At 47.7% G+C, this 12451-nt stretch overlaps 1 protein-coding gene across 1 annotated transcript in view; it reads left to right on the top strand.

Annotated features, from left to right (window-relative positions):
* Nucleotides 1-12451, top strand: part of CLSTN2 (calsyntenin 2) — a 636354-nt gene that overhangs the window by 582875 nt on the left and 41028 nt on the right. The gene's annotated exons all lie outside the window — the stretch shown is intronic.

Raw genomic sequence — 12451 nt, 5'->3', positions numbered from 1 at the left:
ACTAACAAGCTCTTTCACCTTGAACGAGTCCCTGATATTCTCTGGGCCCGAAGGCTGGTCGAAGGCTCCAGAGGACCCTCCCATCTGCTCTTCTGCAGCTCCTCACAGACATCCATTCTTCCCTCTCTACCTGAAGGCAGGAGCCTGAGGGCTCCCTAGGATGGGGTCTGTCCTCCTTGACACAGTGTGAATCTTTGCCACCCACCTCTCCTTCTTTGCATATCTCTCCGTATAGTGCTCGCTGGGATTCCAGGTCTTTTAAGCGCTCCCCTCACCTTATTTTTAGAAAGGTCATGGGCACTTGGTACCCAGGATTTGGTCCCTATCATGGCTGAAAGGCTGTGTGCCCAGTAACAGAGGAAGAGGCCTCAGGGGAGAGCAGAGAGGGCTTGGCAGAACATGACAGCTGTTCACCTATCCTATTCATGCTCTCACTCATGCGATCTACATTTACCAAGAACCCGGAGACAGACGTGGTCCTTGACCTCGTGGATCTCAAGAGTCAAGGACTGGCCTCACCAATGAGATAGCCACCAGCCATGTGTGACCGTCAAACCCTTGAAATGTGGCTAGTCTGAGCTGAGATGTGCTGTTAGTGTGACATGCACAATGGATGGCAAAGACTTCATAAGAAAAACGTGATGTACAATATCTAAGTTTTAATATTGATTACATGTTGAAATGACAAATGGATGTATCAGATTAAATAGAGCATAGTATTAAAGTTAGTTCACTGTAGCTACTGGAATATGCTGGATTACATATGTGCCTTGAGTGTTGAGAGGGACTTGGGAGGGTGGAGGTGGGCGGGGATGGTGTGGGCTGGCACAGAATAGCCTGGGCGGCATGGTGGGGAGAGAGGCAGCACAGGAGGGCTGGGCACGTCCTGGACCACATGCGGGGAGGGCAGAGAGCTCATGCCAGGAACAATGGAAGTGGTTGACGGTAATGAGGGGCAGGCAAACACCAACCATAACCCCTACTTTTCTTAAGCACTCACTATGTCAGGCGCTGTTCTAATTGTTTTATAGGTACTAAGTCATATAAATGCAGTACTCCTGAGGTGGTTACTATTGTCATCATTTCCATTTTATAGATGAGGAAACTGAGGCATAGAGGGGGTGTGGCTTGCTTGTCCTGTCACATTTTGCTCTCCCATAGCCCGAAAGTAGTCAAATGAGAATTTGAACCCACGAGGCCTGATTCCAGAGCGTCAGCATTGAACATGCTACAGCCCCTCTCTAGGGTCGGGCTGAGGGGTGAGCACCTTGTGGGGAATGGGCACCTCCACAGGTTTGAGGCAGCACAGAGCCCAGTCTGAGGAGACAGGAAGGCTCCTGGGGGCAAGGAGTTCGGGGGAGAAGGGCAGAGACTGATGGTCCCATGACACCTGCGCTGCCAGGTTCTCTGCCCACCCTGTCACGAGCTGTCTCCTCACCCTCTGTGCTCCAGCCACAGGGCCACCGCCTGCACTATTCCCTCTGCCTTGAACATTCTTACCCCATTGGTCCCCTCACCTGCCTCCTTTCCTTCACCATCACTTCCGGTCTCCATAACTAGGTAAACCTCCCAATTATGGGCTCATATGGCACCTGGTACCTTCCCTTCATAGTATTTCTTTCAGATATAATGTTACATTTATTTATGCGAGCGTTTTATTTTCTGCCTATTCCCTTAGGGAAGGAACTGCGTCTATTTTTCCTCACTTTTTATACTCAACACCTAGAATAATTCCTGACCCATAACTGCTATCAATAAATATCCATTGAATACATAATCAAATCTTCCTGCAACATGGGTGTTCTATCCATTGCACAAATAAAGAAACTGGCACTCAGCAAGTGTAAGAAACTTGCCCCAGGTCCAAGTCCAGGTAAGAGGGCAGAGGGGAAATTTCCACCGAGCTGGCTCACTCCAAAACCACTGCCTCTCAGTGGGACTGCAAGGATGTGCTGATGCTCCCAGGATGGGCATCAAAGCCAGAGGCTGCGGGGAGGACTGAGCAATAGGCATGGACCCTTCCCTGGCCAGAGTCATACTGGGACTCACCCATATCTGACAACTTTTACCCTCCTTCCTTTACCCCATGAGGCTCCCACCTTCCAGAGCTCTCCATGTCTGCTGAGCTTTTGCAATCCTTCCTCTTGTGCTGCCAACCTGATGAGGTTGCCAGGATTCCAAGTGTTTGTTTGTTTGTTTTTGGCGATACGCGGGCCTCTCACCGTTGTGGCCTCTCCCGTTGCGGAGCACAGGCTCCGGACGCGCAGGCTCAGCGGCCATGGCTCACGGGCCCAGCCGCTCTGCGGCATGCGGGGTCCTCCCGGACCGAGGCACGAACCTGTGTCCCCTGCATCGGCAGGCGGACTCTCAACCACTGCGCCACCAGGGAGGCCCGATTCCAAGTGTTTGACACACATATGGGCTCATCCCGATGACCATGCTCCAGCTTCCTGAGCTGGACTCTTGTCACCCTTTTCTTTCTTTCTTTTTTTTTTTTAAAAAAAACCAGACATTTATTTTTCACAGTTCTAGAGGCTGGAATCCAAGATTAGGGTTGTCACCCTTTTCTAGAGGAACCAATTCCACTGTTGCTGGCTTTTACTGTAACCATTCACTCGTTCAGTAATTGTCAAGTGGCCATCATTTCCCTTAAACCATACCTCGAGAAGCTCACAGTCTTTTGCGGGAGGGGGTTGCACCCACAGGATGAGATTGTAAACACCTCAACCCCATCCTAAAGGGACTCCATTTCAACCCCCTTTCTCGAGCCGAGCGATCTGCTTGGTCTTTGTGCCACCTGATTACGATCAGGGAAACAGCACCAGAGGAGAAATAGTCTCTTTCCTAACTGTCTAATTGAAGACATGTGCTTCCCGGCCTGTTAAAATATTGGACTCACTCTGTACATGGTTGCTTACAAAGTGCAACAGGCAGGCCGTGCCTCCGAGGCTCAGATCGGAGGCCCAGGGCCCTGACAGATGTCAGCTGTTCAGGAAATTCAGGAGGAAAATGTCTGCATATGAATTCCATGGCATGTCCCGGAAACCAAAACCAGGGAGGAGTGAAAAAGCTGGGCAGGCTTGAGAGGCTTTTTGTTTTGGGGGGCAAGGGAGTCCTAATGCTTATTGGGGAAGCTGGGAGAAATGAGTGATCAGAGGCAGGAAAGCTTTAGGGTCGGCGGGGAGGGATGCGGGCAGTGGCGGGGTGGGAGACGGTGGCATATGGTGGACAGTGGGAAACACCGGCGGAAATCTTCCTGTTTTGTTCACTGTAGCATTCCCAGTGCCCAGAAGTGCCTGGAACATAGTGGGCGCTCAATCAACCTGTGTTGAATGAACTGAATGAATCTCACACCATGTGTCTTCTGATATTTTTTGTTGCAGGTGATGTTCATAGGTGCCCAACAGGAAAATAAAATAAATGAGGTCAGAAAATTCGGCAAACTGACTATTCTATCTGCCACATTAGCATATTAAGTTCTCTGAGGCAGAGGTTCTCAAACTTAGCCCATCTGAATCACCTGGAGGGCCTGCTGAAACACAAGCTGCCAGGCCCCACCTCCAGAGTTTCTGTTCAGTGGGTCTGGGGTGGGGCCTGAGAATTTGCATGTCTAGCAAGTTCCTCAACGTCTTAGCTCAGGCTGCTATAACAAAATACCACAGACCAGCAGTTTAGACAACAGGCATTTATTTTCTCACAGTTCTGGAGTCTGGGAAGCCCCAGATCAAGGTTCCTGCAGATACGATTGCTGGTGAAGGCCCACTCCCTGGGCTGCAGATGGCTGCCTTCTCCCTGTCTCTCGTGACAGAAAGAAAAGGAGGGGACTCTGGTCTTTCTTCCTCTTCTAATAAGGGCACTAATCCCACCATGGGGGCCCCACCTGCATGACCTCATCGAAACCTAATTATCTCCCATAGACCTCACCTACAAACATCATCACATTGGGGGTTAGGCCTTCAACATATGCATTTTGAGGGGACACAAACATTCAGTTCATAGCACTAGGTGATGCTGATGCTGCTGGTCCAGGGACCACACTCTGAGAACCACAGTTCTGAGTCACCTTGCAAAAAGAAATCTGTTTTACTGTGTTCAGTAAAACTTTTCCAAAATATTCTTGTCTCTGGAAGCCATTGTTCATGGTACATCTTGCAGGACAGTGTTTTACAAAACCCAGTTGGGAAAGAAGCCTGAAAGGGTCTGCAGAGAACATTTTCCTGAGTGATGGCTAGTGAGGGGCCACATATCCATTGGCTGGTCCTGTCCAGCCTACACCTCCTGCAGGACACAGAGCCCTTGGAATGCACAGTCCCTACTTCACTGAGAGCAGGATTTGTGCTCTAACCTCTGGCTCGCACATCAACTCAGGCAACCCTACCTCTGTGGGGCTTTGCAGAATTTGCCAATTAGCCCAAGCCTGGGCAAGAGAAGCTTTGGCCTGGATGAGAGACCAGTTGAAGTGCACTTTTTCACTAAGTGGAAATGAGGCCCGTTAGTAAGGCCTGAAAGTTAAGGGATCTTCCCAGGGTGTCATGCTGGGGGGTGGTGGGAAGGAAGAAACCAGCTGGTCCAGTGAGTTGGTTATGTAGGCAAAAATCATAGAATGGTGCCAGAGTACCAGGTAAATCATTGTTGCCTAATAACAGTGTGTCTTCTCTCCCCATGGATGAGTGTAGATCCGGGGTGCTAGAAATTCTTGATTTACACTCTCCAAGCACAAATTACGAGAACAGTTTTTCAGGATGGTTTTGAAGATTTGTCCGAATGTTCCTCAACCAAATTGCAAATGGGGGTGGTCTGTTTGACTCAGATTACCTTTCATGTTTCCTGCTCCCCTGTGCTCCGCTGCCCTGAGTCAGCTGTTGCTTTTTTTAAATTTTTTTTAGTTTTAACATCTTTACTGGAGTATAATTACTTTACAATGGTGTGTTAGCTTCTGCTTTATAACAACGTGAATCATCTATACGTATACATATATCCCCATATCTCTTCCCTCTTGCGTCTCCCGCCCTCCCACTCTCCCTATCCCACCCCTCTAGGTGGTCACAAAGCACCTAGCTGATCTCCCTGTGCTATGTGGCTGCTTCCCACTAGCTATCTATTTTACGTTTGGTAGTGTATATATGTCCATGCCACTCTCTCACTTTGTCCCAGCTTACCCTTCCCCTCCCCGTATCCTCAAGCCCATTCTCTAGTATGTCTGCATCTTTATTCCCATCTTGCCCCTAGGTTCTTCATGACCTTTTTTTTTCTTAAATTCCATATATATGTGTTAGCATATGGTATTTGTCTTTCTCTTTCTGACTTACTTCACTCTGTATAACAGACTCTAGGTCCATCCACCTCACTACAAATAACTCAATTTCGTTTCTTTTTATGGCTGAGTAATATTCCATTGTATATATGTGCCACATCTTCTTTATTCATTCATCTGTCGATTGCCTTTTGACAGGAGGCCCAGCGGGTGCTTTCTGAGCTGTCATAAACACTTACTGCTGAAAACCCACTGAACTTCTCCCTGCCAGTTCAGAAGTGCAGGCAACCTCCTGGGGAAATCTTAAATAGATTTGCAAATAAGAGTGGCATCTTTGCTCTGGCATGTGGTTGATCTTGGCACTAACCAAGACTTCATCTTTCTAATGTTCCAAAACAGTGGCCTGAGGGCAGATGGCCTTGCAAGTCCTCAGTGAGAACCCAGTTTGCATGCCTTCTGTCCTCCTGGTTCAATAGCTCTCCATTTCAGGAGCTCTCCAGGTCAGTTTTGACCTACCCTGCAGGAGCTTATGTAGCTTATGTGTCCATTGTCATCTGAATCTAACATTTGATAAGGCTGTTGCAATAAAGAAAAGCTTTCTAGAACACAAGGCACTAAAATAACACACTCCTTAGCGTGGTGTACAAGTTTCTCAGGATCCCAGCCCCACTGCTCTCCACTAGCCTCACCCCTGGCCTCACACATCTGACAGGATGATGGTTGGAATGTATCCTTCTATCATGCATAGAATTCATCTCTCTTTATTGCTTTATCAAATTTTTCATTTTGCTCTAATCTCATCTCTCTTCCAATTCACTAACTCTTTTGTCAGCTTTCTCGATTTTTTGTTTGTTTGTTTCAACAACTATATCTTTTATTTCTGACATTTCTCTTTGGTTCTTTTTCAAACCTGCCTTCCCCTAACCCCTTTCCAATTGCTCCATTTTCTCTGGTTCCTGGAATGTGAGTTTTGATGCTTTTTCTCACACACGCAAAGGATTGTTCCCTCTTTGTTTTATCAGTGTTTACTCTGAGCTCATCTCCGGCAGGAATTGTCCTGCTCATGCCCTAGGTTGTGGGCACACGTCTGTCCAGAGGTTTTGAGTATGTCTTTGATAAAGGCCTAAAGACTTCAAGGATACATTTTTTTAAAAAATATCTACTTATTTATTTATTTTTATTTTTGGCTGTGTCGGGTCTTAGTTGCGGCATGCAGGATCTTTCGTTGCGGCTCGAGGGCTCTTTGTTGTGGCACATGGGCTTCTCTATAGTTGTGGCGCGCGGGCTCCAGAGCACGTGGTCTCAATAGGTATGGTGCGCAGGCTTAGTTGCCCCACGGCACGTGGGATCCTAATTCCCTGACCAGGGATCCAACCTGCGTCCCTTGCATTGGAAGGCGGATTCTTAACCAATGGACACCAGGGAACTCCCAAGGATGCATTTTTATAGTGTCTGAGTTCTGGATTTCCACACCATGTGGGCTGTTTACACTTGGAGCCAATGCGCATGCTTAGAGCAGGCTTGGGTGTGTAACATCTCAGAGGAGACACGTGTCAGAGAGGTTGGCTGGCTTCCTCCCAGCATCCTTAGGTTGATGTCAGTGGTTGTCCCAAGACCCAGGCTTCAGACAGTCCCAGGCTTTATGCAGACATGCCAACTCGAGTTTTCTTTGCACAGGGGACCTGAGACATTCCTCACTTTCGTGGGCTTCGAAACCATGGCTGATAGCCTGAGCCTTTCTAACTCTCTTATTTTTGTTTTATTTTGTTATTGTTGTTGTTATAGTTTGTGCAGCATCTCAATGTATTTGGAAAAGGAAAAGAGTTTCCAGGTTTGTTCAGGTTGAAAATATGCTCTAAGCATTGGGGGTGCTTTATTTTAGCTCATTTCACACAGTAACCCTACGATGTAGGTACTATTATTATCCTCACTGTACAGATGGAATTGAGGATTAGGAAACTTTACGTATTTTCCCAAAGTCCAGAACATAATTCCCCAGAAATTCCTAAAGCAGATGTGACACCCAACCCGTGACCCCCAGGCTTGACCTGCGTGGACGCCCCACCCCCTCCTTGGCTGCCCTGCTCACCACACTCTGTGGCTGCCTTCAGCCCCAGGGCAGCCCCTCATTCTGTCTGCCCCCCCACTCATACCAAAGCTTTCCCACCCTTCCCCTGCTACATTTGGCCCGCTCCCCCTGCTGAAATGCTTTCCATCTTGCAACAGCCTGTCCCACACACACTTTCTCAGCCTTTCCCCTCTCTAGTACGTATTATAAGTTCTGAGTAGGAGCGAGGGTGAAGAGGTGAGAGTGGACAAGAGAAGCATCATCAGAACTTGGCAGTAACTTAGCTGGAGGGAGGGACAGAGGGAGGAAGTCGAAAGCAATGCCCAGTGTCCCAGCTTGGATGACAGATTGGATGAAGGAGCATTTGTTGAGGCAGGGAACACAGAACAGGGAGCAGGCAGGGCTGGAGCACGGGGCTGTAGAGCTCAATATTGGACATGGTGAGTTTGAAGTGCCTGTGGAACATCTAGTGGACCATTCAGGGGCAATTTGACATGTGAGTCCATCGCTCAGAAGATAAGTATCTGCTCAAGATCCTGATTTGGCAGTCTGTATGCAAAGCTGAGCCAGTGGCTGTGTATGGAATGGAAAGAAGAGAGGCCAAGCGGGGAAGCCCACCATGGGGCTGTGGTTCACTTAACATCCAATAGCAACGCCTTGAGGTTAGAAACCATGTCATTTCTTTCCCTGTATTTTCTAATAATTTTCTGCCCAAGACAGAACTGGTCCTCCTGCTTTACAGGGTTGCAGTGAGGATTAAATAGTACAAGGGAGAGGAAAAGCTGCTTTGACATTGAGAAGCTTGTTCCAAGATTGATTGCTGCTGTGACGACCATCCTCCTGCAGCCCCCAAATGCCCATAAGTCCTGTTGCCTACAGAAGAAAAGCTGTTCGAGTCCTTGGGCCTCAGTTCCAAGCTATCCTTGCAGCCTCATCTGCCTCTCCTCACCTTGCCCAAACCAACGTGACCCCTCCAAGCTCTGTGTCTGTGCTCCTTCCCTCCTCCCAGTGCAATCAGACGCCCGCCCCCTCCACGGCATCACCCTGGTGCCTTGCACAGACCTGTGGCCGTGAGTCACAACTATTACAAGCTTTTCTGTCAATTCTGTGTCTGAACTGGAAGCTCCATGAGGGCAGGTGCCTTCTTTTCTTCAAAAAGCAGGATATGCAGTTAGTAAATGTCTATAGGAGTGAGTGAATGAGTGAATCTCCATTTGCCCCAAACCTACTAGCTTCTTTGCCAATTGAAAGGACAGATGAATGAGGGAATAAAAGGTTTCTGCTCCATTTTCCTGGAATTTTCCCTTGCCAGTCTATTCCTAATGAAATCTTAACAGTTTTAGCCACCCTAAATGCCACCTTCTCCCAACCAGAAGTCTGGATCTCACAGTGCTTTGCACCTTGTCTGTAAGACTTATCTCAATTCCGATTGCATCTGAGTCTTCTGTGTATTTGATACCTAACCACCACCACCGCGCCCTGCCCCAGATTGAAAATCTTGCAGGCAAAGCATGTATCTGATAAGTGCTGCATCCCAAACAGCCCTTAGTACATTCCCTCGCACGTCGGTTCATAGGTAAACGTATCTCACATTGAATAACTGCATTCAAAAATACCTGACTCCCTAGGAAAACCAACTCAGAACTTCCAGTGTGGCCCATTCAAGGACATTTGGACCAACTTGTGGGCAGCCTGATCTCCTCCCCTCTCATGGGAGGCTTCCCCAGTCTCCAAGTCAACCCTGCAGTACCAGCCTGCTCCCAACTCAGACCTCCTTGGCATTGTCCCTGCCACCCACCCTTTTGGGCGGATATCCAGCGTTTGCCCCTGGGCCTCGGTCTCTGATTCACTCCCCAGCTAAAGAGCAGCGGCCACCAGACACCGCGGGAAAACACCTGCAGGTTTCCAGAGGGCAAAGTGTCTTTGGTCCAGCTGAGGGCTTGGGCATTGTCTCTGCGGATGGCATTGGACATGCCTGGTGCCAGCTGGGTTCCCCAGGGATTCATGCACACTCAGCAATGAAAGTTCCTCTCTCCCCCCAGGAAAGGTCACTTTGCCTAATTTCCTCCTTTCATGGTGGAGCCATTGCCTTGACACAGTTATTTTTGCTGCCTCCTGGCTTGATCATTTTTCAGTTACCGTTTGTCCCTGCAGAGGGTTAATGAGGGTCTCTTTCTCATCATAGATCCACATATATGAAACCCTAATTAGGCGTTTCCTTTAGCTGCCTTCATAGATTACTTGGTGCAGGAAGTCTGCAGGAGTAAGCCCAGTCTGACTGATAGCCTCTGTTTGGACGCCGAGTTAGGAGCTCACTGGGGAAGCTCCCAACCTTTACTACCTCTAGGTCAGCTCAGGCTGCTCCCCACTCCCAGAAGGCCCTACCTTCTGACCTCGGAAAATATAAATCTTGCCATCTTTTGTGACCCGTGTTAAAATAAGATAAAAACGTACCCCCCTTCCAAATTGCCATATTAAAATAAGATAGAACGTATCCCCCTTCCAAATTGCCAGGATTTTCTATTTTTTTAAATACTCAATGTGGTAAAGGTACAGTGCACGAGCAGTCTCACACTGTGTGGCAGGAGTATAAATAAGCACAAATTATTGCAGGAAAAAATTGGATGATGTATTGTCAAGAGCCTTCAAAAATACCTCCAACGTTTGATCCAGTAATTCCATTCCAGGAATCTCTTCCAAGGATATAATCAGAAATGCAGAGAAATATTTGTGCAAAAAGAAATGCATTGTGGTATCATTTGTAATTGCTGGTACACAATGAATACCTGAGAATAAGGGAATAATGAAGTATAAAATATAGTATAGTATCATGTAGTGTATCCATATTATACAGCCATGTAAAATGAAGACAGTAAAGGCATTTTAATACTGATGTTAAGTGAGATAAGCAAACTTTCAAGTTGTATGTACAGTGTGTTCCAAATAGACCTTTCCCAACTCTTGTTTCATGGGATGCTTATAGGAATGCTATAAATAGAAAAGTTCCGTTTTCCCAAAAGGTTGAAAAATTGTTACAGGTGTATACTTTGAGGCTGCTGGGAACCTTGGATAGGCTAATGACATGGGAAATGAAAAAACAAAAACAAAAACCAAGGCTTCACTGTTTTTTAAGGTGGGACATCACTGTTTTTAGGTGGGACATCACAAGGGCTGCTGTTCATGGAGCACATTTCAGAAAAGCTGGGGGATGTGGGGATGCCTAGGAGAAGATTGTAACGTTGACAGGGATTGCTACTCCTGTGAAGCTACGGACTTATTTTGCTTCCTCCTTGGAATTTTTTTGTATTGTCCTACAAAAATGCTGTAAGTGTTGTGAAAGAAAGCAGGCCAGAGAACCAGCCTCCATCCAGCTACGGCGGATGCAGAGTGATGTAGAGTCAGCCAGTGCATGGATTCAACATGGCAGCCAGGCCCGAGAGGGAGGCCACTGGAAGAGTGGTGATGGTGGCCTGGGCAGGGGAGCCCCCCAGTGCTGCCTGATTGTGTTCTGCCTGTATTTCAAAGGGCATGAGGTGTGGACAGGGTCACGGCACTGCCATCTGTCCGCTCTCCACCCTGGGACTGGTCAGAGGTTTCCTGATGCCTCAGAGACCATCCCCAGGATGTTCTGACTGGCCATCCGTGATTGCAAACCCCAAGTCCAGCGTGCATCGGGTCTCCTTGGATTAGATGCTTCCTCATTCAGAACTCTCCTTAGTTCCCCACTCTTTCATCACCCCTAGACTGTGTCTTCAGATCTTCTTTTGTGCCACACCTACACCCCTAGGTCAGCCTCACCTGGGTCAGAGACCCACCCCAAGATCCCTGTACCCAGCCCAGTGTCTGGTCTCAGGCATCAAGCAGGAGGTGGGTGTAAATAGAGTTAGGACCTCTAGTGAGATGTATCAGGTACTGAGCTGTACACTCAGTGAAGTGTAACAGGATTTTGGAGACATCTGCCTGGACCCCTCCTGCTTACCTTCCAAGGGCCCCTAAAATATTCATCAGGCTTTATCAGGTTAATGGATTTCAAAAGAAGCAATTTTCTGAGACATGAGACAGAACCGTATAAAAAGAACATTAAGGGGAAAAAAATCTTATTCCAGAATGAAAGGGAAAAGATCATTTAGCATCCCTTTTGTGTTATCTATTCATGAGAAACAGCACATTTAACCCAGAGCGGGGTGTAGGGAGGACTTTGATGTCCTCACTTGGGGTCACCTTCATGCAGAACTCATCTGTCTGCGTTGCCACAGATGGCAGGGGCAATGGAGACAAGAGGACACAGATGAGAGACACTTCCGAGGTGGACTCCACAGGGTACAGAGGGATTTGAGGGAGAGGGAGTGGGGAGGAGAGAGAGCCTAATGCGACTTCCAAGACACTTGCTTAGGGGGCCGGAGGGAGGGGGCTCCCATCCCCAGCCTTGTCACCTTTTATGCTTCCTATCGCTTTTCCCAAGACGTGCCATACTGGTTTCTATTTTGCATGATGCTGTGGGAGTTGAGCATCTTGAGGTCAGGAATTGTGACTTTATCCTGGCCCCCAATGTCTCTACCCACCCATTAAGGTTAGATTTTCATTCCCAGGCCTAAGACCAGAAATCACAGGTGCAAAAGTTGTGAGGGGACATGAGTGCAAAAGTGCTGTGCACTGAGTCCAGCCAGGAGGACCCACTTGTTGTTCTTCTCTAGCTCCCCAGGCACTCTAAGGAAGGATAAAACTGAGTCCCCTTGGGCAGACTGTCTGTCTCAGAATTTATTTTGCTTGGGTTGAAGGGAGGGTGAGACTACAACAGCTCCTCAGACAAGCCTTAATCTAGAGACAAAGGAATTGCAGGGGGGGAGGTTCCTATTCTTCTGAAACTCATTCTTCTTCCTCTTCCCATGGTCATTGCTTTCTCCTTGATCCTTTCTAACTCCTAATTTTTTCCTCTTCTATTTTCTTCTTTCTCTTTCCCTTCCTCTGCCCCTTCTCTATCTTCTTCTTCATTTCTACTTCCAATCTAGCATCCTTCTTTTTATAGCTCCATCCATCCCGGAGCTTAGAAAAACTATTTTAATTTTACTCTCTCTCTACTGAAAAACTAAGAAAAACTTGATACAGTGCAAATTTAAGCGGACACCTCC

The sequence above is a fragment of the Monodon monoceros genome, unplaced genomic scaffold, assembly GCF_005190385.1.
Source record: "Monodon monoceros isolate NGI ecotype Baffin Bay Population unplaced genomic scaffold, NGI_Narwhal_1 Super_Scaffold_11, whole genome shotgun sequence".
Classification (NCBI taxonomy): Eukaryota; Metazoa; Chordata; class Mammalia; order Artiodactyla; family Monodontidae; genus Monodon; species Monodon monoceros.
Note: the sequence above shows the minus strand (reverse complement) of the source record. Positions and strands in the feature narration are given on the sequence as shown.